We start from the raw sequence: 25,761 nt of genomic DNA, 5'->3' as shown, positions 1-25,761 counted from the left end.
ATATTTGTGAATATCCCCATGCACACACCTCACCATCACCTTGTGGTTTGTACCCAAAGCCCTGTCATGAACCAAACCGTGGTGAATCGAGGTTTGATTGCAACCAGAATCCACCAGGGCTTGGTATATACGGTCCTTAGTTTTTACCAGTATCCTGTACGTCCCTGCTCGATCGGGGGCAGTCCGTGGCATGTTGGGGTCCCGAATCCATGTCTCCACATACATTGCTGGATGCCGGTCTTGGACACATCTCGGCCCCCCGCCACCCCGACAGACCGGCCCAGGCTTCCCGACTGCATCCGTGGCGGTGGAGACATCAACCTGGGAAGGACAACGGAGAGGGGTAGGGGAGGGGGCCGGGGCATAGTACAGCACACGAAGGCGGGGCGCCAGTTTGGGTGGAACCACTCCTCGTTTCCGGCGAGTGGGTATAGGTTAAGAGGGAGGAGAGGGAGTGACAAGAGGAGTAGGAGAAGCAAGAGGGAGAGAGAAAGAAAGAGAGATCTGGACTGCTGCTCACCAGCTTCCGGGTAGGCTGCCATGTGGGCTTCAGCCAGCTGGACGGCGTCATCCACCAACATGGGGCGATGGCACTGGACCCATTTTGTGGTTCCTTTGGGCAGGTGAACGGTTTGGTGCTCCAGCACCATCAGGTTGATAACATCCTCCATGCTGCGCCCTTCTTCGGCCAGCACCCATCTTCGGCAGGCATCACAGAGCTGCTGGGAAAATGCGAACGGGCGGCCAGCATCGCTCAAGATGAGGGAGTGGAATCGCTGACAGTGTTGTCTGGGGCTACAGCCAACCCGTTGCAGGACAGCGATCTTCAGCTTGACGTAGTCCAGGTGGTCCTCAGCTGGTAGTTGCTGCGCCACGAGCTGCGCCTCCCCGGAAAGCAGTGGCAGCAGGTGGAGGGCCCATTTGGCTGACTGCTCAGAAAGGCTCACAAATGCCTCCGGATCATCCTGGGGACCCATCTTGGTGAGCAGGAGGTGCGGCTTCATCACTGCCTCCGGGGTCGTGGCGGAGGATCCGCCTGGAGCTAGCCAGCTCCGTAAGGCCTGCCGATCCTTGGCCTGGGCTTTGAGGAGCTCCTGGAAGCAATGTTCCTGCTTGAAGAGAGCTTGCTGGTGAGACTCTTGGATGCTGGCCAGAGCACGGATGACTTTGTCCAGTGGTGAGGAGTCCATAACAGCCCGTCTTCTTCCTTAATTCCCAAGTTTCGGAACCAGTGTGGAGGGTTCGAGTAGGAAGGACACGGGAGCCGGTTTCACAGTCCATGTGAGTCAACTTTTAATGCAAATGATTTCAGCTTCACAACAAAGTATTGGCATTTCAGCATCACAACAAACTATTGGCTTTTCAGCATCACGACAAAGTATTGTACAGAAACCACATTGCGTCTCTGGTCTCTCTCCCAGTATGTCACTCAGGTGGCATTTTAAATCCCATTTCCGTCGTCCCTGAAACGAGACACAGGCGTTTAATATCAGTAATCACAGGTGATGGCCCTTACCGCTTCCTCTCTTCCCAGTGACAGACACACAACCACGTCCTGCTCCACACTGTGACTGATGAATACTTTTAAAGGCACTGTAATTGAGTTTCTTGATGTTTTGGTGTTGGCATCTGAAGTCAAAAACTGTAACCTACAGATAAAGACTTGAAAAATCATCTCTAATTAAGTTGGCAAGGTTGTTTGACTGAAGCACATTCCATTCATTTGAATTATTTTATTCCATCTTTATCAATGTCTCCATTATATTCAATGTCTCCGTGAATTTCACATACATGGTGAAGCACACAACAGGCAGTGATGTTAGTGTTGATGGATTTGATGTCACAGTCATACCTCTTCATTAAGCACCACCATTTCCCCTTGAGATGGCCAAAAGCCCTCTCGATGGTTATCCATGCCTTGCTAAGCAATTAAGTACTTAACTGGTGATTAGTACTGTGGCTAAAGCGGAGAAACAGTACTAAACTTAAACGTCATGCCAACAATCAATGAGATAAACGATGTACACGATGACCATGTTCAGAAATGTTCTATAGTTACCTATGCTTGTGACCAATCAGAATTCTACAAACTATAGCACTAACGTCAACATGATGCTGTATCTGACTATAAGTATTGATGTTTTTGGACCTGAGTTGAGTTCGGGTTTCTCCTGTCTTCGAACTCAGAGGCTTTTATTCTGCTGACTTCTGCCATTTGATTTTGCAAACAGCTCTCTTCAGACAAATCCATCTAATTTGATTGACACCTCGACTCTTGGTCTTCATTCCAAGCCTACTGGTCTACGGGCCCATGCTGTAATCCCCTACAGTATCCTTTACATTGTTTGAAAGTGTCCAGGATTTGGGCCTACATGGTTTACCTGCGTTACACCATGGTAGGACTGCAAAAGACAAGCAAGCATTATGCTTTCTTGTTCATTAAGCTTTGTTATCTAAGCAGTAATAAGAGATACGCACCCCCTTTTTGAGCACAAACCATGAAAATGACATACAGTACCTGAACTTATATGGTTGTACTTACTGGACCTTTTGGAGTATGGACACAGTTGTAGTATCTTTTGAAAGAAGACACTTGGGGCTTTTTTTCCCCGAGTTTCAGAATTAATATATGTTTTTTTTTTTTTTTAAGTTAGAGAAGCTGAAGTTTACAGTAATGGAAATATATATTTATCATCTAAAAAAGGCTATACTAAAAGTGCCAAAACAACCCAGAAATGCAATGCTCTCAAACCACAAGTCTAAAGAAGTTATGTTTCAAATTTGAAGATGATCTAACAAAAAATGAGGTTCCTGCAAGCTTTTTTCTCTGACTAGGGACAAAACCCAAAACCTTGGAGTTTCCAAAGGGCCACTTGGTAGCAAAATGATCCGAGGTCTAGAGAAAGCTATTATACACTATATTGCCAAAAGTATTCGCTCACCCATCCAAATAATTGAATTCAGGTGTTCCAATCACTTCCATGGCCACAGGTGTATAAAATGAAGCACCTAGGCATGCAGACTGCTTCTACAAACATTTGTGAAAGAATGGGCCGCTCTCAGGAGCTCAGTGAATTCCAGCGTGGTACTGTGATAGGATGCCACCTGTGCAACAAGTCCAGTCGTGAAATTTCCTCGCTACTAAATATTCCACAGTCAACTGTCAGTGGTATTATAACAAAGTGGAAGCGATTGGGAATGACAGCAACTCCAAGGCCACGTAAAATGACAGAGCGGGGTCAGCGGATGCTGAGGCACATAGTGCGCAGAGGTCGCCAACTTTCTGCAGAGTCAATCGCTACAGACCTCCAAAGTTCATGTGGCCTTCAGATTAGCTCAAGAACAGTGTGTAGAGAGCTTCATGGAATGGGTTTCCATGGCCGAGCAGCTGCATCCAAGCTATACATCACCAAGTGCAATGCAAAGCGTCGGATGCAGTGGTGTAAAGCACGCCACCACTGGACTCTAGAGCAGTGGAGACGCGTTCTCTGGAGTGACGAATCACGCTTCCCCATCTGGCAATCTGATGGACGAGTCTGGGTTTGGCGGTTGCCAGGAGAACGGTACTTGTCTGACTGCATTGTGCCAACTGTGAAGTTTGGTGGAGGGGGATTATGGTGTGGGGTTGTTTTTCAGGAGCTGGGCTTGGCCCCTTAGTTCCAGTGAAAGGAACTCTGAATGCTTCAGCATACCAAGAGATTTTGGACAATTCCATGCTCCCAACTTTGTGGGAACAGTTTGGAGATGGCCCCTTCCTGTTCCAACATGACTGCGCACCAGTGCACAAAGCAAGGTCCATAAAGACATGGATGAGCGAGTTTTGTGTGGAAGAACTTGACTGGCCTGCACAGAGTCCTGACCTCAACCCGATAGAGCACCTTTGGGATGAATTAGAGCGAAGACTGCGAGCCAGGCCTTCTCGTCCAACACCAGTGTCTGACCTCACAAATGCGCTTCTGGAAGAATGGTCAAACATTCCCATAAACACACTCCTAAACCTTGTGGAAAGCCTTCCCAGAAGAGTTGAAGCTGTTATAGCTGCAAAGGGTGGGCCGACGTCATATTAAACCCTATGGATTAAGAATGGGATGTCACTTAAGTTCATAAGCGTCTAAAGGCAGATGAGCGAATACTTTTGGCAATATAGTGTAGTTATTCTTACATGTACCACATCTACTAAACCGTTCTTTTTTTTTTTCAGTTTTAAAATATGACACAATTTCATGTTGTGATGGACTCGACATGGAGGCGAAGATAGAATCCAAATGCAGGAAGTTTAATCAATTTAGCAAACAAATCCAAAACACAAGACAGAGGCGTAGCCAATGAAGCAGGCAAAGTAAACAGTGACAAGTAATCAGTCCAACCAAGCAAACAAAGCAAAAACAGTAATCCAACAATCAGTAATCCAGTGAAACAGGCACAATGGTCATAACAAGATGGCAATGAAATAGGCAATGGAAAAACGCTCGGTAAGGCAGTGAAATGATTGGCAATACTTCACAAAGTATCTATGGTAAGGCATGGCTATTTATACAGTGCTAACAGGAAGTAAACGTAGAAGAAACAGTTCATGGCTAGTATTCTGGAGAGGGCTCCCTCTGGTGGTCGGCTGAATGGATACCAGCCTCATTTGTTACAGAAATCCGCCCCCCCCCCACGAACAAGTCCCGGTGTTCTCCTTCTGGGTCGTCCCTTTGGTCGTGGTGCAGAACGATTCGGGTGCCCTTGGTGGAAGTCATGGATCAAGGATGGATCCAGTATGTCGTTGGCGGCTACCCACGATCTCTCCTCCGGTCCGTAACCTTCCCAGTCCACCAGGTACTGCATCTGGCCCCCTCGCCGACGAGAGTCCATGATTTTTTTGACCATGTAAGCAGGTGATCCGTCGATCTCCAATGGAGGAGGAGGCTCAGGATCCGTGGTTCCAGGACAAATGCTGGGTGGACCGGTTTCAACAAGGACACATGAAAGGAGGGAGAAATGCGGTAGTTAGCTGGAAGCTCCAACCAGTATGTTACAGGATTGATCTGTCTAATAATTCTGAACAGACCAACATACCTGGGGCTGAGCTTCCTGCAAGGTAGCCGCAACTTGAGGTCTCGTGTGGATAACCAGACCCTCTGACCAGGCTGATAGTTGGGGTGGGGATGCCTCCGTCGATAAGCTTGGATCCGTTGGGCCTGGATGGCCCGCTGCAGTCTGATGTGCATGCTGTCCCACACCCACTCGCTCCGCCTGATCCAGTCATCCACCACTGGCAACGTAGAGGGTTCACCTGACCTAGGGAACATTGGAGGTTGGTAGCCCAGCAGGCATTGGAAGGGAGTGAGTCCAGTAGAGGAGTGAGTGAGGGAGTTCTGAGCATATTCCGCCCATGGGAGGAAGTCGCTCCACTTCTGTTGCTCACGACTGCAGTATGATCTGAGATATCTGCCTATCTCTTGGTTCAGCCTCTCCACCTGTCCATTTGCTTGAGGATAATATCCAGACGTGAGGCTGACGTTGATATCTAGCTGCTTGCAGAAGGCCTGCCAGACTCTGGAGGTGAACTGGGGTCTCCGATCAGACACAGTGTCTTCTGGCAGGTCATAGATCCTGAAAATTTGGTGGAAAAGAGTGTTAGCGGTCTCCGTAGCAGTGGGTAGACCTTTTATGGGGATTAATCTGCATATACAAGGTAATGTAGGGATATGTAGTTCATGCACAAGACTTTGATGAATCAAATTTACTGCAGCCCCTGAGTTGACTAATGCTGAAACACATTTGAAGTTATCATCAAAAGAGAGTTCGATGGGAAGAGAAAAACTGTGGTGTATGGGGGATGAAATATTCTTGGTACTCACTTTTGCTCTTGAGCTTTGATATTTCTTGCCTTTGTTAGGGCATGCAGAATTTTGATAACTCCTTTCACCACAGTCCCTCATTATGACAACAATTGCGTTCTTCAGTAGAAACTCTGGCGTAGGCGATCTGCATAGGTTCAGGGGCGTCGGGGCATGCCTGGACTTGACTATGGACTGATGGTTGTGACTTGGGGCTAATCTTTGAGCGTGGTGAATTACGCAGTAAACTGTCAATCTTTACAGCCAACGAAATGAATTCTGTGAGAGTGGAATCCTCACCCTTGCATGCGAGTTTGGCCTGCAGATTGTGGTTCAGTCCCTCTCTGAAAACCGTCTTGAGAGCGATATCGTTCCATCCACTTTGAGCTGCTAATGTCCTGAAGTGTATGGCGTAATCAGCTGCAGAACGTGAACCCTGGCGTAAATGAAGCAGCTGGACAGATACATCTTTACCTCCCTCTTGATATTCAAACACTTCATGGATCTGTGAAGCAAAGTAATCGAATGATGTTTGGAGTTGCATATCATTCTCCCAAACAGCAGAGGCCCAGTCTAAAGCTTTTCCAGTAAGTAATGTCATCATAAATACACACTTCTTTGAATCCTGGCTGAATGACTCTGGTTGATTGGAGAAATATATTCTACATTGATGTAGAAGTCCCTTACATTTCTCTGGTGAGCCATCAAACTTGTCAGGAAGAGTGAATCTTACCGGTGTAGCTTGAGTGGATGGAAGTGAGCGGATGTAATGGGTGAGGCTCTCATTTGCAGCTCTTAGGTTGCTCAGTTGCTCTTGGTAACCCTTGAGAAGTTTGCTCTGGTAAGCGAAGGCAGCCTGGAACTGAGAAACTTCTGCTGGATTCATTGGTGGCGAAGTATTCTGTGATGGACTCAACATGGAGGCGAAGATAAAATCCAAATGCATGAAGTTTAATCAATTTAGCAAACAAATCCAAAACACAAGGCAGAGACGTAGTCGAAGTAAACAGTGACAAGTAATCAGTCCAACCAGGCAAACAAAGCAAAAGCAGTAATCCAACAATCGGTAATCCAGTAAGACAGGCACAATGGTCATAAAAAGATGGCAATGAAACAGGCAATGGAAAAATGCTCGGTAAGGCAGTGAAATGACTGGCAATACTTCACATAGTATCTATGGTAAGACATGGCTATTTATACAGTGCTAACAGGAAGTAAATATAGAAAAAGGAGAGGGCTCCTTCTGGCGGTCAGCTGAATGGATACCAGCCTCATTCGTTACACATGTAGTTAAAATGTTTTTTTTTTTTTTTATTTAAAAACTTGAATAAATGCCATGAAACAGTGCACTCAAGTTTTAGCGCTATTATAAGAAAAAAATCACTACAGCGCTATTATAAAAAAATATACTTTTACAATATGTATTTACAAGTTGTATACAGAACATAACAAAGCCTCATTTTTGCCTCTGTGCCACTCTTTGTAGCAGGAACGTGTCGTTTGCAAGCACAATGCAACACCACAAGTATTGCACATCAGTGGAGTCTATAGCTTGCAAAATCTGCACTTTCTTCTTCCATTTGTGCTGTCTGGAGTTATGTACGTTGTCATGTGGGGAATTTCAGGAGATGGTGGAACATTCCCATCCCGAGACACCAAATTTGCCAAGTCCATAATAAGAGTCTCTCTGAATGCTTTCAGTCTGAGTGGTCATTGATTCTTCATTCATGCCATCTGACAATGAAGGATGACAGCTATGTTCACAACAGCTATGTCCACAAAGTGGTAAAAAAAAAGGATCGGTACCACTTTGGGGTCTTTTGCAGGACTGTGTAATAGTGGATGAGGGCATCAGACACATCCACTCCCGCCATGTACCTGGGTTTAAATAAATTTGACATTAGACACATGCACAAAGGCATTATAACTGAATGTAATAACATTAGAAACATACACACTGACAACTGAATATATAATACAAACCTGTCTGCCACTGCACTTGTTGGTACCATCCTTTCATCAGTTGCAATGTTCTGGTAAGGCTGGAAGTATGCCTTGCATGCATCCCTCAATTGCAGATACATTGGTTTGATTTTGCCAAGGTGGTCATAGACAGCCGTTCCTATTTTCTGGTTGTTTTCAGCATCCATCTTGGGATCGCTGAGATAAAGAGTAGCGGAGATAGTAATTTCCTGCATGACATGATTTTTGCAGGAAAGTTGGAGCTGTAAATTTTGTCCTTCCTCCAGAAATCCCTCAGTGAACAAGCTTTTGACACACCCATGTATACAAAATAAGGGGGGAAAAAAAGAGTACAAGTCATTCAAAGAAATGTCCTTCCATGGCTTCTTGCCCTGCTGACGGATAGTCCCATAGGCGTTTGTATTCGTAACAATTGTCTGCAGCATTGAAGTGGAAATGAAGAGCTGAAATAATTCCAGAGGACTGTATGATGCAGTTGGGATTAGGTGTAGGCCTTCTGTTCTTGCAGGCCTGAAGTCATGCTGTGGTGCAACTTCCTCCTCACTAGAGTCATTCCACCTCCCTTCAGAAGTGCAGAGGGAACCCACTGATGATCGGGTGTTTCTTCCTCTGCCTCTCCCTCTGGTAACTCTCACTCTGGTACCTCTCCCTCTACAACTGATAGGTAGTGCAAGAGATGGAGAGTTTGGCAGGCAGGGTTTTTTTTTCCAGTGGATGTACGATCTCTGGATGCAAATCCTCATCAGAATCTTCTATTGCATAACTTCTGAATGACATGGAACAGAAACAGAATCATCAATATTGCTGCTATCAATATTTTTTCTATGTAATACAGACATACACATATACAGTGTTCAAAAAACTATATTTTATCTCCATACATACAGAGCCATTACACTGTTGGCACTCATACAGGCAGCAATCAGTGTCCAAAAACAATCTTTTGTCTCCATACATACAGAACCATTACACTGATGGCCACTCATACAGGCAACAATCAGTGTCCAAAAACAGTCTTTTGTTTCCATACATACAGAACCATTACACTGATGGCACTCATACAGGCAACAATCAGTGTCTAAAAACAGTCTTTTGTTTCCATACATACAGAACCATTACACTGATGGCCGCTCGTCCAGGCAACAATCAGTATCCAAAAAAACAACGTTTTGTCTCCATATATATATATATATATATATATATATATATACAGGTGCATCTCAATAAATTAGAATGTCATGGAAAAGTTCATTTATTTCAGTAATTCAACTCAAATTGTGAAACTCATGTATTAAATAAATTCAATGCACACAGACTGAAGTAGTTTAAGTCTTTGGTTCTTTTAATTGTGATGAATTTGGCTCACATTTAACAAAAACCCACCAATTCACTATCTCAAAAAATTAGAATATGGTGACATGCCAATCAGCTAATCAACTCAAAACACCTGCAAAGGTTTCCTGAGCCTTCAAAATGGTCTCTCAGTTTGGTTCACTAGGCTACACAATCATGGGGAAGACTGCTGATCTGACAGTTGTCCAGAAGACAATCATTGACACCCTTCACAAGGAGGGTAAGCCACAAACATTCATTGCCAAAGAAGCTGGCTGTTCACAGAGTGCTGTATCCAAGCATGTTAACAGAAAGTTGAGTGGAAGGAAAAAGTGTGGAAGAAAAAGATGCACAACCAACCGAGAGAACCGCAGCCTTATGAGGATTGTCAAGCAAAATCGATTCAAGAATTTGGGTGAACTTCACAAGGAATGGACTGAGGCTGGGGTCAAGGCATCAAGAGCCACCACACACAGACATGTCAAGGAATTTGGCTACAGTTGTCGTATTCCTCTTGTTAAGCCACTCCTGAACCACAGACAACATCAGAGGCATCTTACCTGGGCTAAGGAGAAGAAGAACTGGACTGTTGCCCAGTGTTCCAAAGTCCTCTTTTCAGATGAGAGCAAGTTTTGTATTTCATTTGGAAACCAAGGTCCTAGAGTCTGGAGGAAGGGTGGAGAAGCTCATAGCTCAAAGTTGCTTGAAGTCCAGTGTTAAGTTTCCACAGTCTGTGATGATCTGGGGTGCAATGTCATCTGCTGGTGTTGGTCCATTGTGTTTTTTGAAAACCAAAGTCACTGCACCCGTTTACCAAGAAATTTTGGAGCACTTCATGCTTCCTTCTGCTGACCAGCTTTTTAAAGATGCTGATTTCATTTTCCAGCAGGATTTGGCACCTGCCCACACTGCCAAAAGCACCAAAAGTTGATTAAATGACCATGGTGTTGGTGTGCTTGACTGGCCAGCAAACTCACCAGACCTGAACCCCATAGAGAATCTATGGGGTATTGTCAAGAGGAAAATGAGAAACAAGAGACCAAAAAATGCAGATGAGCTGAAGGCCACTGTCAAAGAAACCTGGGCTTCCATACAGTGCCACAAACTGATCACCTCCATGCCACGCCAAATTGAGGCAGTAATTAAAGCAAAAGGAGCCCCTACCAAGTATTGAGTACATATACAGTAAATGAACATACTTTCCAGAAGGCCAACAATTCACTAAAAATGTTTTTTTTATTGGTCTTATGATGTATTCTAATTTTCTGAGATAGTGAATTGGTGGGTTTTTGTTAAATGTGAGCCAAAATCATCACAATTAAAAGAACCAAAGACTTAAACTACTTCAGTCTGTGTGCATTGAATTTATTTAATACACGAGTTTCACAATTTGAGTTGAATTACTGAAATAAATGAACTTTTCCATGACATTCTAATTTATTGAGATGCACCTGTATATCATCTATAATAGTATACAGTTTACCATATAACATACAGTATTATCATATGGTTTTGTATTTTTCACTTTTGTAAACAAGCAAAAATGAAATGTGTTGAAACTCACCGAGTTAGAAGTGACTCTTCTTCGTCTACTGAATCATTGCTCAGTTCACTTTCTGAGGTATTCTCCTCCTCAGTGCTTCGATAGACCTCCTCTAGAACGTCCTCAGGAGAAAAAAACTTTTTTGGGCGACAAGGATCCTTCAGAACAACAAAGACAAGAGCACCACAGGATGCAGAAGGAACGTTTGTGTTGAAACACAGGTGCGTCACAGAAATGCATCACAGGGTAGCTTGCTGGTCAATGGTGGAATCCCTGTTGCAGAATAGAAAAAAACTCAAGTCTACCGGTGCAATATATACATCATGCACATCACTGGCTAAACCTTTTGTACGTCAACAGTTTACCACAAGACAAATAGCTGGCGGTGTACAGAGTAAAATTAAGGCTCCGCCTTTCACAAAATCTGACTGTACTGCTTGGCTATTATGAATAAAACTACTCTCCATTTTTAAAAATAGACTTTGGAGGTGGGCTCAATGTGTTTATGAGATTCTAATATATAAGATCATATACAGTTTTACAACATAAATGCTGCACAGATTGCATAGTTTTTTGAAGAACGATGACGAAGGGTAATTCTTTCAGGCGAGATCTCATGTAAACAATGGAGAATATATCAATATTTCTCATATTTATCACTTTTATGGACAAAAATTGCTATTGGATGTTTTTCACTGAACGCTTGTCATGGACAATTTACCCAAGTGTGGTGAACTGGATTCATCTGGCGATTGTGTTTTCATAATAAAGGTATGAAGTCCTGTTTTAATTTAGCATGTTTTCATTTTTACTCCTGACAAAAATAACTAAATTACTGTTTCTGGAGCATTGCTATCGTGAAATAGAGATCGGATATCGACGTTGAACCCTTAGACCTTTGAAAATATGTGTAATTTGTTAACATTAATTACATTTATAGACAGTAAATTATATAGCAAATGCAAGCAGAGTGACGTCAAGCCTGAGTGCGGGTATCATGCGTACCAACAGGTTATGTGTAACATATCGAAGTTGCAATCAAAATGTCAAGTATTTAACTTTTTTGCCAAATTGTGCAATTTTGTTGTAATTACCATGAACAAGACACATTTATGAACCTTTCGATTTTTTTTTCCTCCATTACATTGAGTGTACATTTTATTGCTTTTTATTGATATTTTCTCTTTAGGCTTGATGGAAATGAAAGAGGAATGTCAAGAACTGAATGAAGTAGAGGAAGAACATCAGTATCAGAATCCTCATTTCATAACTGGAGAAAAATCTTGTAGTTGCTCACAGACTGAGAATAATTCCTCACTAAACAGAACTCAAGCCCAAACCTCATTCACCAGCCATCAGTGTGGAAAGACTTTTGCATGTAAAGGAGACCTTCAGGTTCACATAAGTCTTCACAATGGAAAGAGTCCTTTCACAAGCCCTCAGTGTGGAAAGAGTTTCACATGGAAAGCAAGTCTTAACATGCACATAATAATTAACACTGGAAATAAATCTTTCACATGCCATCAGTGTGGAAAAGTTACATAGAGAAATTAGGCCTTGTAAGACACATGCTCATTCACGCTGGAGAGAAACCTTTCAAATGCATTCAGTGTGATAATAGTTTCACGTCTAAAGGGTCTCTTAAGGTGCACATGAGGATTCACACTGGAGAGAAGCCTTTCACATGCCATCAATGTGGAAAGAGTTTCAGCTGGTCACACAGCCTAAAACAACATGAGAGAAGTCATTCTAGAGAGAAGCAATATCATTGCCCTTCATGTGGGAAAAGTCATAGAAAAGGGCATTGCCCAGAGTTTTGTAGTGAGCAAACTGCAGGTATGTCATGTATGAAATTCAGAAAACGTCAAAGACAGAATTTCCTCCAAAAGAGCAATTACATCTAAAAGGCTAATTTGCTACATTGCATTACCTGTAGTGATGCATCAACTGTCAATCTATTTAAGGGGAAGTAGGAAGTATTTAAAAAATATATATACACCCACTGAGCACTGCCTTAGGAACACTATACTAATACTGGGTAGGGCCTCCCATTGCTCTCAAAAAAGACCAAATTCTTCGTGGCATGGATTCCGTAAAATGTTAGAAACATTCCTTTGAGATTCTGATCCATGTTAACATGATTGCATCATGCAATTTCTGCAGATTTGACAGATGCACATTCATGCTGCAAACCTCCCGTTCTGAAACACCCCAAAGGTGTTCTATTGGATTCAGGTCCAGTGACTGGGAAGGCCACTGAAGAACAGTGAACTCATTGTCATGTTCATGAAACCAGTTTGAGATGACTTTTGCTTTGTGACATGGTGCATTATAATGCTGGAAGTAGCCATTAGAAGATGGGTAATTTGTGGCCATGAAGGGATGCACATGGTCAGCAACAATACTCAAATAGGCTGTGGAATTCATGTGATGATTGATTGGTATTATCAGGCCCAAAGTGTGCCAAGAAAACATTCCCTACACCATTAAACCACTGCCACCAGCCTGGATTATTAACACAAGGCAGGTTGGGTCCATGAATTCATGCTGTTGGAGCCAAATTCTGACCCTACCATCTGTATGCCACAGCAGAAATCGAGATTCATCAGACCAGGATACATTTTTCAAGTCTTCAACTGTCCAGTTTTGGTGAGACTGTGCCCACTTTCTGTTGGCTGACAGAAGTGGAACCCGACGTGATCTTCTGCTGTTGTAGCCAATCCGCATCAAGGTTCGATGTGTTGTGCATTCTGAGATGCTATTCTGCTCACTACAATTGTACAGAGTGGTTATCTGAGTTACTGTAGCCTTTCTGTCAGCTCGAACCAGTCTAGCCATTCTCCTTTGACCTCTCTCATCAACATGGCGTTTCCGTCAGCAGAACTGCTACTTACTAGATGTTTTTTTGTTTTTGGCACCATTCAGAGTAAACTCTAGAGACTGTTGTGTGTGAAAATTGCAGGAGATTAGCAGTTACAGAAATACTTAAACCAGCCCGTCTGGCACCAAATATCATGCCACGGTCGAAATGACTGAGATCACATTTTTTCCCATTCTGATGGTTGATCAGCTCCTGACCTGTATCTGCATGAAGTTATGCATTGCACTGCTGCTACACGATTGGCTGATTAGATAATCACATGAATAAGTAGGTGTACTGTACAGGTATTACTAATAAAGTGTTCATTGAGTGTATAATGTTCATTATCATTATTATTATTATTATTATTTATTATGATAAAAAATGGTCTTCGATGCGTGCTGACGTACACGGTCATCCACGAGTGTGAAGATGGATTATTATTACATAATTGCAATTAATATTTAATGTAATTATAAAGTTGCATTTCATGTCATCTAGAACCTTTTGAATTCAACAGTTTTTGTGTGTTTTTGTGTAACTGATGTTTTGAATGTCAGTGCTGTTCAGAATGTCAGAAATGTCTAGCTGTTTGAGATGTTTGGCTTCCCCAAATACACACACGTATATATATATATATATATATATATATATATATATATATATATATATATATATATCAGGGTTCCCGCGGATACTTAAAAAGTCTTAAAATGTCTTAAATTCAGTTTTCCACAATTTAAGGTCATAAAAAGTCTTAAGTCTTAATTTTTTTAAATTAAATACAGTTGAAGTCAGAAGTTTACATACACTTAGGATGAAGTCATTAAAACTAATTTTTTAACCAATCCACAGATTTAATATTAGCAAACTATAGTTTTGGCAAGTCATTTAGGACATCTACTTTGTGCATGACACAAGTAATTTTTCCAACAATTGTTTACAGACAGATTTTTTCACTTTTAATTGACTATATCAAAATTCCAATGGGTCAGAAGTTTACATACACTGAGGGTGTGTTCACACTTGGCAGGTTTGGTTCGATTAAAATGAACTCTGGTACGATTGCTCTGTTAGTGCAGTTCATTTGAACAAGTTTGAACACTGCCAAACAAACCTTGGTGCGCACCAAACAAGCAGACCGAGACCCCCTGAATATTAGGTCTCAGTCCGCTTCTAAATGAACTCTGGTGCGGTGATATATAAATGCAGCATGGACCAAAGACGTCTAAATGGACCAATAACAGGATGTGATGTCACAAGATGCGACCCTAAAAATCATGTGATTTGTTAACATAGAAAGAGTTTTATTTTAAAAAATAAAAAATTAGCAGAGGGCAAACATGGAGCAATGAGGAGGTAAAGTTCCTTATTAACATTTGGTTCGACGAGCATATTTCCAGTATACTGGAAAAACACACAAAAATGCTCAAGTGTTCAAAATGTTCAGTGATAGGTTAAGGGAAAGTGGGTCCAACGAACACATTTAGCCCAGCATCCAGCATCGTTTTTGATGTTCTGCAAGTTCCGTCGCAAAATATTTGTCATAAAAGCTGTCCAATCAGGTTGTGACCTTATCCTTATGCCTTTTGTTTTGTATCTTTAGGTTCGGTGTTAAAAATGCCAGTGTGAGTGCTAAGCGAACCAGGACTGATGGGGCTTTTCCACTGCACGGTACAGCTCTACTCGACTCGACTCTGCTCGTTTTTTGGGGGTTTTCCACTGTGGATAGTACCTGGTACCTGGTACTTTTTTTAGTACCACCTCGGTCGAGGTTCCAAGCGAGCTGAGTCGATACTAAATGTGATGTCAAAACCCTGCAGATCACTGATTGGTCAGAGAGAATCATCACTACCAGTGTCACTGGATTTGCGACACGGGACATCAACCCGCTAGTTTTAAAGTCAGCAAAAGTGACAGCAGTATCATTTGTTCACGCAACTTTCGAATTGTAAAAAGAAATGGCTGTGCGCAAAACCATGCTGTGGTCAATAAACGAGGTGCAGACGTTCCTCTCGTTAGCGACGAACAAAACAAAACGAAAAAGTCTTTCAGGAAGTGTCTCAGCTGTTGGCCGCCCATGGCTACCACTGGACCTACCAACAGTGTAGGGAAAAGTTAAAAAAAAACTTAAAAGTGACTATAGAACCATCAAGGACCACAACAGCCGCAGTGGTTCAAACAGAAGAAAGTGGAAGTGGTTCGACCAAATGGATGCTATCTATGGCAATAGACCAGCGAGCAATGGGAGGGAGAGTGCCCTGGACTCGGCGTTGTTGGAGTCCACGATGGAGGATGGTACATTTTGTTATGTTAACTCTATATTCTGCTTGAAAGCTTCACTTTATTTAGTTAACCAGCTACTGGAAAGCTTGCTTCTAAAACAACCAGGCAAAATCACCATGCAACAATTGCTTTATGCAGCACAATGAGCTAGTAGCTAACAGTTAGCGGTCATGTTATTGTTTAAGGTCAGTAATGTTTGTGTTGCGTTTAAGATGATGTCACGGCAGTAGAGGTGGTGCAACTATGACGATCAGCCTATAATCCCACCCACGTTGAGGCGGCACTAAACTGCAGTGGAAAAGCAAGCTCAGAAATGTAAAGTGAGCAGAGTCGAGTTGAGTCGAACCGTAACGTGCAGTGGAAAAATGCCATAAATGTATCATTTTCTGGCCATGGCAGAACTCTGACATTCCTGTCTTGCAGGAAATCACACACAGAATGAGCAGTATGGCTGGTGGCATTGTCATGCTGGAGGGTCATGTCAGAATGAGCCTACAGGAAGGGTACCACATGAGGGAGGAGGATGTCTTCCCTGTAACGCACAGCGTTGTGATTGTCTGCAATGACAACAAGCTCAGTCCGATGATGCTGTGACACACTGCCCCAGACCATGAGGGACCCTCAGTAGAAAGGTCTCGTTAGTGTCCTAAGTTTTTATAACTGTAACCTTAATTGCCTACCATCTGTAAGCTGTTAGTGTCTTAATGACCGTTCCACAGGTAAATGTTCATTAGTTGTTTATGGTTCATTGAACAAGCATGGAAAACATTGTTTAAACCGTTTGCAATAAAGATCTGTAAAGTTATTTGGATTTTTACAAAATTATCTTTAAAATACAGTGTCCTGAAAAAGGGACGTTTGTTTTTTTGCTGAGTTTAGTGTGAACACACCCTAAGTTAACAGTGCCTGTAAGCAGATTGGAAAATTCCAGAAAATTATGTCAAGCCTTTAGGCAATTAGCCAATTAGCTTCTGATAGGCTAATTGGAGTCAATTGGAGGTGTACCTGTGGATGTATTTTGCGGCCTACCACAAACTCTGTGCCTCTTTGCTTGACATCATCGGAAAATCAAAAGAAATCAGCCAAGACCTCAGAAAATAATTTGTGGACCTCCACAAGTCTGCTTCATCATTGGGAGCAATTTCCAAATGCCTGAAGGTACCATGTTCATCTGTACACCATGGGACCACGCAGCCATCATACCTCTCATACCTCATTTTGTCCCCTAGAGATGAATGTAGTTTGGTGCAAAAAGTGCAAATCAATTCCAGAACAACAGCAAAGGACCTTGTGAAGATGCTGGAGGAAACAGGTAGACAAGTATCTATATCCACAGTAAAACAAGGCCTATATCAACATAACCTGAAAGGCTGCTCAGCAAGTAAGAAGCCACTTCTCCAAAACTGCCATAAAAAAAGCCAGATTACAGATTGCACATGGGGACAAAGATCTTACTTTTTGGAGAAATGTTCTCTGGTCTGATGAAATAAAAATTTGAACTGTTTGGCCATAATGACCATCGTTATGTTTGGAGGCTTGCAAGCCGAAGAACACCATCCCAACCGTGAAGCATAGGGGTGGCAGCATCATGTTGTGGGGGTGCTTGCTGCAGGAGGGACTGGTGCACTTCACAAAATAGATGGCATCATGAGGAAGAGAAATTATGTGGATAGATTGAAGCAACATCTCAAGACATCAGCCAGGAAGTTAAAGCTTGGTCGCAAATGGGTCTTCCAAATGGACAATGACCACAAGCATACCTCCAGAGTTGTGGCAAAATGGCTTAAGGACAACAAAGTCAAGATATTGGAGTGGCCATCACAAAGTCCTGACCTCAATCAGATAGAAAATTTGTGGGCAGAACTGAAAAAAGAACAAGGAGGCCTACAAACCTGACTCCAGTTCTGTCTGGAGGAATGGGCCAAAATTCCTACCCAAAACTTTTGACCCAAGTTAAACAATTTAAAGGCAATACTACCAAATACTAACAAAGTGTATGTAAACTTCTGACTCACTGGGAATGTGATGAAAGAAATAAAAGCTGAAATAAATAATTCTCTATTATTCTGACATTTCACATTCTTAAAATAAAGTAGTGATCCTAACTGACCTAAGACAGGGAATGTTTTCTATGAATAAATGTCAGGAATTGTACAATATGCCTGACAACACCTTGACATGCCTCACAGCTTCTTGCACACTGTAATTTGGAGTGATGAGACCAAAATAGAGCTTTATGGTCACAACCATAAGCGCTATGTTTGGAAAGGGGTCAACAAGGCCTATAGTGAAAAGAATACCATTCCCACTGTGTAGCATGGTGGTGGCTCACTGATGTTTTGGGGGTTTGTGAGCTCTAAAGGCACGGGGAGTCTTGTGAAAATTGATGGCAAGATGAATGCAGCATGTTATCAGAAAATACTAGCAGACAATTTGCATTCTTCTGCACGAAAGCTGTGCATGGGACGCCCTTGGACTTTCCAGCACGACAGTGACCCTAAGCACAAGACCCTCCAGTGCTTACAGCAGAAAAAGGTGAAGGTTCTGGAGTGGCCATCACAGTCTCCTGACCCTAATATCATCGAGCCACTCTGGGGAGATCACAAATGTGCGGTTCATGCAAGATGACCAAAGACTTTGCATGACCTGAAGGCATTTTGCCAAGACGAACCTGCAAGAATTTGGGGCCTCATAGACAATTATTACAAAAGACTGCACGCTGTCATTGATGCTAAAGGGGGCAATACACAGTCTTAAGGGTATGCAGACTTTTGAACAGGGGTCATTTCATTTTTTTTTTTTTGTTGCCATGTTTTGTTTTATGATTGTGCCATTCTGTTATAACCTACAGTTGAATATGAATCCCATAAGAAATAAAAGAAATGTGTTTTGCCTGCTCACTCATGTTTTCTTTAAAAATGGTACATATATTACCAATTCTCCAAGGGTATGCAAACTTTTGAGCACAACTGTATGTATATATATATATATATATATATATATATATATATATATATATATATATATATATATATATACAGGCAGCCAAAAGTTTGGAATAATGTACAGATTTTGCTATTATGGAAAGAAATTGGTACTTTTATTCATCAAAGTGGCATTCCACTGATCACAATGTATAGTCAGGACATTAATTACGTGAAATATTACTATTACAATTTGAAAAAAATGTACTTTAAACTACTTCAAAGAGTTCTCATCAAAAAATCCTCCATGTGCAACAATGACAGTTTTGCAGATCCTTGACATTCTAGCTGTCAGTTTGTCCAGATACTCAGGTGACATTTCACCCCACGCTTCCTGTAGCACTTGCCATAGATGTGGCTGTCTTGTCGGGCACTTCTCATGCACCTTACAGTCTAGATGATCCCACAAATGCACATTGGGGTTAAGATCCATGTGATGAGGAGGAGGGCGGGACCGTTGGGCTAATCAGCTGAGGAGAGGGATAAAGCCAAGCCGGATGCAGCAGTTCGAGAGAGAGAGAGAGCCACATGCAGCTGCCTTACGTGTTTATGTTTGTGTTTTTTTTAAACAGTCAAAATAATGTTTAATGAAAACTTAAAAAGGTCCTGCCCTCCTCCTCGTCACAATCCATAACACTCTTTTCCAATTATCTGTTGTCCAATGTCTGTGTTTCTTTGCCCACTCTAACCTTTTCTTTTTGCTTTTCTGTTTCAAAAGTGGCTTTTCTTTGCAATTCTTCCCATAAGGCCTGCACCCCTGAGTCTTCTCTTTACTGTTGTACATGAAACTGGTGTTGAGTGGGTAGAATTCAATGAAGCTGTCAGCTGAGGACATGTGAGGCGTCTATTTCTCAAACTAGAGACTCTGATGTACTTATCCTCTTGTTTAGTTGTACATCTGGCCTTCCACATCTCTTTCTGTCCTTGTTAGAGCCAGTTGTCCTTTGTCTTTGAAGACTGTAGTGTACACCTTTTTATGAAATCTTGTTTTTTGGCAATTTCAAGCATTGTATAGCCTTCATTCCTCAAAACAATGATTGACTGATGAGTTTCTGGAGAAAGCTGTTTCTTTTTTGCCATTTGTGACCTAATATTGACCTAATAAGACATGCCAGTCTATTGCATACTGTGGCAACTCAAAAACAAACACAAAGACAATGTTAAGCTTCATTTAACGAACCAAATAGCTTTCAGCTGTTTGATATAATGGCAAGTGATTTTCTAGTACCAAATTAGCAATTTAGCATGATTACTCAAGGATAAGGTGTTGGAGTATGGCTGCTGGAAATGGGGCCTGTCTAGATTTGATCAAAAATGACTTTTTTCAAATAGTGATGGTGCTGTTTTTTACATCAGTAATGTCCTGACTATACTTTGTGATCAGTTGAATGCACTTTGGTGAATTAAAGTACCAATTTCCTTCCGAAACAGCGAAATCTGTACATTATTTTTTGTGTATACACACCCAACACATCCAGGTGATCATAACTTAAAATTGCAAACATCTTTCAGATTTGTTGTAGGGCTGCACAGTATATAGAAATAAAATTTAAATATGTCCTAGTGCATATGTATATATATATATATATATATCTCACATATTTATTGCTTCATTTCAAATCCATTGCGGTGGTGTAAAGAGCTAAAATTATGAAAAGTATCTCACTGTGCCAGTACTTATGGAAGGCACTGTATATAATTAAGAGTGATCGAGCCAGACCTAGTGATCAAATCGTTCTGTGTTGTGTAAAACGAGGCAAGGCAAGTTTATTTATATAGCACATTTCATAAACAATGGCAATTCAAAGTGCTTTACATAAAAAAGATAACAAAAATGATAAGATACATAAAAATAATTTTAAAATGAATTAAGAACAAGAAATAAGAATTACAAATAAAAAGATAAATGAAAAAAGTAAAAAAATATTACAATTAATAAAAGAGAAAAAGAATACAGAAATAATGATGCAGTGCAATCAGTAAGTGCAGCACAGTGCTCTGTGAATAAATGCACAGCTAAACAGATGTGTTTTCAGTCTGGATTTGAATGTGGCTATTGTTGGAGCACACCTGACCTCACTCCAGCATAATAGCTAAATGCAGTCTGACCTTGTTTTGAGTGAAACTTTGTTATTTTTAATTTACATGATCCTAATGATTGAGTTATCTGTTAGGTTTATATTCAACAAGCATATCTGCAGTATGTCTCTGTGCTGTGATATGCTCAGAAACCAGACTGGAATTTGTTTAAGTAGCCATTTGAGTTTAAGAATTTGTTCAGGTTATTGAAAACAAACTTTTCAATGATCTTGGCTATGAAAGGAAGGTTTGAGATTGGTCTGTAGTTGTTTAATATAGAGTTATCCAGTTTGCTTTTTTCAGAAGGGGCTTGACAACTGCAGTTTTCAGGGACTTCAGAAACGTGCCTGAAAGGAGTGAGGCATTGACTATCTCTAACATTTCTTTTTCTAAACTGTCAGACACATTTTTGTAAAATAAAGTAGGGAGTGTGTCAAGACAGCAGGTCGATGTTTTAAGATGCTGTACTATTTCTTCCAGGGTTTTGCCATCTGTTGCCTCAAAATCAGACATAGTGACTAATTTCTGAAGTTTTTGTGGTGGGTGTGCTGTCTGACCTCAGTGTTACATGAGGATGAGTTGATTGACATTCTAATATCATTGATCTTCTGCATGAAAAATTATGCAAACTCATTGCATTTGCTGTCAGAGGGCATTTCACAGGGAACTTGTGTTAAGGGATTACTCTCTACAGTAGCAAAAAAGAGTGCGGGTGTTGTTTATATTGCTGTTTATAATGTTTGAGATGAAGGTCTGCCTAGCTGTGCCTAGTTCCATATTGAAATCATGAAGGCTGTCTTTATAAATGTTATAATGGATTTCAAGTTTTTTTTTTTCTGCCACATTCGTCCTGCTTTCCTGCATTTTCTTTTCATGTTTTGTACTGGTCTTGTGTTTCTCCAAGGTGCTTTACTCCTTCCAGTAATCGTCCTGACCTTTACAGGAGCAATGCCATCAATAGCATTTTTAACTTTTGAGTTAAAGTGATCAAGGAGAACATCAACACATTCTGCATATATACTTGGTGTCATAGATACAGCCTTCATAAATTGCACACTAGTATTCTCATTTATGTACCTCTTTTTGACAGAAACAGATCTAACTTCAGTGGCAGTAGATATCAATATATCAAATAAAATACAGAAATGGTCAGATAGCACTACGTCCTTAATAGAGGTGTGAATCTTCACTGGCCTCACAATTCAATTCGATTACGATTCAAAGGGTAACGATTCGATTCTAAAATGATTCTCGATGCATCACGATACATCTTGTCCTTCAATTTCTTTCTTTTTTCAGTTTCTTCAAAATTAATTTTTTTCCCTTTCAGCTTTTTATTTAACAGCTGTTTAAAGAAATCAGAATGAGTCACATTATATAAACTGGCCTTTTACATTCAGTATGAGCTGTGAACAAAACATGGAGCATCCACAAGATTAAATAAATGGTTCTATAGTTTAAAAGAGTATCTCAGTTTTTCAGTTTCTTTCTTTAGAACCTTATAAAAAATCTCATAAAAGCACAAGAAAAAAAAAAAACATTGGTTCTCCATCAGAACACACTGAATAATACAACTGATTATATAATTTAAATGTAAATTTTTGTTTAAGCATTGTAAATCATTTAATAGTATTTAATTATTATTTAAAATTAATCTATGCCATGCTATTCATTTTAATTTTTAACCACAACTGGAAGATGCTGGTCCAGGATGAGAGATATATCTGCTTCCATGAGAGTGCAGCTGTCCGATTCTCCTCACCTGCACAGGTGATAGTAAAGCAGTTTAAATAGCACAGTTGTTGCTTCAGGAATTTATCAAGCATCTCGTATGCACTGTTCCGTCTGTTTGCTCTGCGAGTAGAACATCACATGAACCTGTCGCAAAAGCTACAATGGTTTTCAAACCTTTATCATCAGGTGTGCACACTGTCCTGACAAGCCAGTGACCGGCAATGACCGCCAATAAAGCAAAAGCCAATGAAATGGAGAGCGCAAGAGTAGAGAAGGGCATTAGGAAAAATCACCAACATCTCCCGAACCGCTGCCTCGTCATTATTTTCTTCTGTGTTTTCCCCCGTTGTGTGCAAATCAGTGCAATAATAGGTGCGAGCTCATCTTTCATGTTGTTTGTTGGCTTGTTATCACGAATAAACTCTCTCTTGCTATGTGCGTGGGTTTGTGAAAGAATATTGGGATCGTAGTTTCATTCGGGCACAAATGGTCATGTGTTTGATACAGCTGGTCTGCAGACAGTCGTGTTTGTGCACTTGATTTTAGTGTATGCACTTAACTTGCGTCTCTGTTTCTACATCTGTCTTTGGCACGCGCCACTGCTCTGCTGTGATTTAAACTGAACTCAGAATCGATTCTGATTCTTTTGAGAATCGATTCAGAATCATTTAAGTATGACTCGCGATGCATCGCTGAAACGATTTTTCCCCCACCCCTAGTCCTTAATAAGAGTAGATGAAATGTTCAGACCCTTACTAATGAACAGATCCAGAGTGTGTCCACCATTGTGTGTGGGTCCATCTACATGCTGAGTCAGATCAAAATTGTTTAAAACTGTTGTGAGTACTTTGCAGTGTTGTGTTCAGGATTATCTTTATGAATGTTGAAATCCCCAGCAATAACAAAACAGTCAAATTCAGAGGAAGTTGCTGATAACAGTTCTGTAAAATCATCGATAAAGGCTGGAGAGTGTTTTGGAGGCCTGTAAATAATTATAAAAATGTGTGGAACACCTTTTAGTACAATACTTAGATATTCAAAGGTCAAGTAATCAAGTGACACTTGCTTGCATTGAAAGACATCTTTAAATATTGCAGCTAATCCTCCACCTCTCCTAACAGTTCTAAAGAAACTCATAAAAGTAAAGTTAGGAGCAGCTGATTCATTGAGGACTGTTACACTGCAGCTGTTATCTAACCAAGTTTCATTTAGAAACATAAAATCCAGGTTGTTTGTGGTGATGAGGTAATTGACTAAAAAATGATTTGTTCTTAAGTTAGCAGACGTTTAAAAGTGCTAACTTCACAGTATCTGTTTTTGGCCCCACAGCAATGTCAGATTGATGTCTAATAGGCAACAGATTAGATAGGTTTGCCATACGTCTTGATAATGCCTTAGTCTTTCTATCACTTAATCGATAACAGATATAGAGAAAGCTACAGGCACATCGGGTTCCCCCTTGTTCTGTGTACAGAAGAAGGATGATGTGTGCCCTGGCGTTGTGGCAGTGGCTGAAGAGCTCTCTCAGAGGGAGGGGGAGGGCAAGCTGTGCCCACAGGCTTTGGTGGTAGAGGGGCCCACCATTTTTTGGTTGGTATCTGGGGGCTCACAGCAATGGAGTGGGTGAGCTTTCTTCCAGCATACACTTGTTCCTCCATTTTCTCAGAGAAACTCAGGAGTGGGGATGATGGCGAGAAAGAGAAAATGTGTGGTGAGAGGGGCTGTTGCTCTGGGGTTTCTGGAGGCTGAATTATGTTATTTTGGCTCCCTTGGCTTTTGTCCAGGAATTCGTCCTTGGGTCCTGTATCTTGGAGCACCTCTAAATCGTGACAGTCTAACTGAATTTTGCTCTGTGGGAGGGGCTCTGCCTGGATTGTGTCCCTGAGCAGTGGATGTTGTGGCTGCACTGTGTTTTTGAGGGATTTGTCGATCAAATGTCCATCTAGGTGCTGAAGTGCGAACCTGTGGTCATCCTTACACTTTGGTGGCATTTGTGCGCTATCCAGGTTGAGTGGATTTGTGCACATTGCAGATGAATGAAGAAAGGAAAAGTAGATATTGTCCTTTAGCACTTTTGTACCAAGTTTGTTTAGATGGAGGCCATCTGATTTATACAGTTCTGTTTGACCCCAGAAAAGATTGAAGTCATCAATGTTTTTCAGTCCTCTCATGTTGCAGGTTTTGTGCAGCCAGGTGTTTAGACTGAGCAACCGAGAAAACATATTTGTTCCTCAAGTTGGGAGTGGTCCACTGATGAACGACCACATTCATTAGTTGTTCAAATCTATTTTCAAGATCGGGGGTGGAAGAATACCAGTATTGGTACTGAATAAGCCAAAACTATTTTACAACTTTATTTTCTGTATAGAGTGAAGCCGTTTCTTCAGCAGTAAGAATTAAAATGAAAGAATTAAAAGTAAGAAAAAAATTCAGCCATTCAGTTTTATGCAGAGTTATAGATCATGATGGATGTTTCTGGTTCCGGCAGACCTAACTAAAGCAGCCTAATTGTGAGTTGAAGGATAAATTAGGTGTATGCCTGGCTAAATATATGAGTCTTTAGTCTAGACTTAAACTGAGTGATTGTTTCTGCATCCCAAACAGTGTTAGGGAGACTATTCCATAGTTTAGGAGCCAAGTATGAAAAGGATCTACCTCTTTTTGTGGATTTTGATATTCTTGGAATTATTAACAAGACAGAATTTTGTGATCGTAATGAACGTGATGGAATATAGGTCGCATAAGTACTGTGGAGCTAGACCATTCAAAGCTTTGTATGTAGTTAACAGAATTGTAAAATTAATACGAAATTTAACAGGTAGCCAATGTAACGACGATAGAATCAGGCTATATGATCATATTTCTAGGTTCTAGTCATCACTCTGGCAGCTGCATTTTGAAGCAATTGAACTTGCTGGACATCCTCCCAGTAATGCATTACAATAATCTAGTCTTTAGGTCATGAACGCATGAATTAATTTTTCGGCATCAGCAACAGAGAGCATGTGTCGTAATTTAGCAATATTTCTCAGGTGGAAGAATGCTGTTCTACAAACATTGGAAAATTTGATTTTCAAAAGACAGATTGGTGTCAAATAGAACAATTAAGTTCTTTGCTGTAGAAGACGACGTAAT

At 41.1% G+C, this 25,761-nt stretch overlaps 1 protein-coding gene across 3 annotated transcripts in view; it reads left to right on the top strand.

Annotated features, from left to right (window-relative positions):
- The window catches only part of LOC127452154 (gastrula zinc finger protein XlCGF8.2DB-like), a 467,064-nt gene that overhangs the window by 110,245 nt on the left and 331,058 nt on the right, over positions 1 to 25,761 (top strand). The window lies entirely within an intron of this gene.

This window comes from Myxocyprinus asiaticus, chromosome 14, assembly GCF_019703515.2.
Source record: "Myxocyprinus asiaticus isolate MX2 ecotype Aquarium Trade chromosome 14, UBuf_Myxa_2, whole genome shotgun sequence".
Classification (NCBI taxonomy): domain Eukaryota; kingdom Metazoa; phylum Chordata; class Actinopteri; order Cypriniformes; family Catostomidae; genus Myxocyprinus; species Myxocyprinus asiaticus.
Note: the sequence above shows the minus strand (reverse complement) of the source record. Positions and strands in the feature narration are given on the sequence as shown.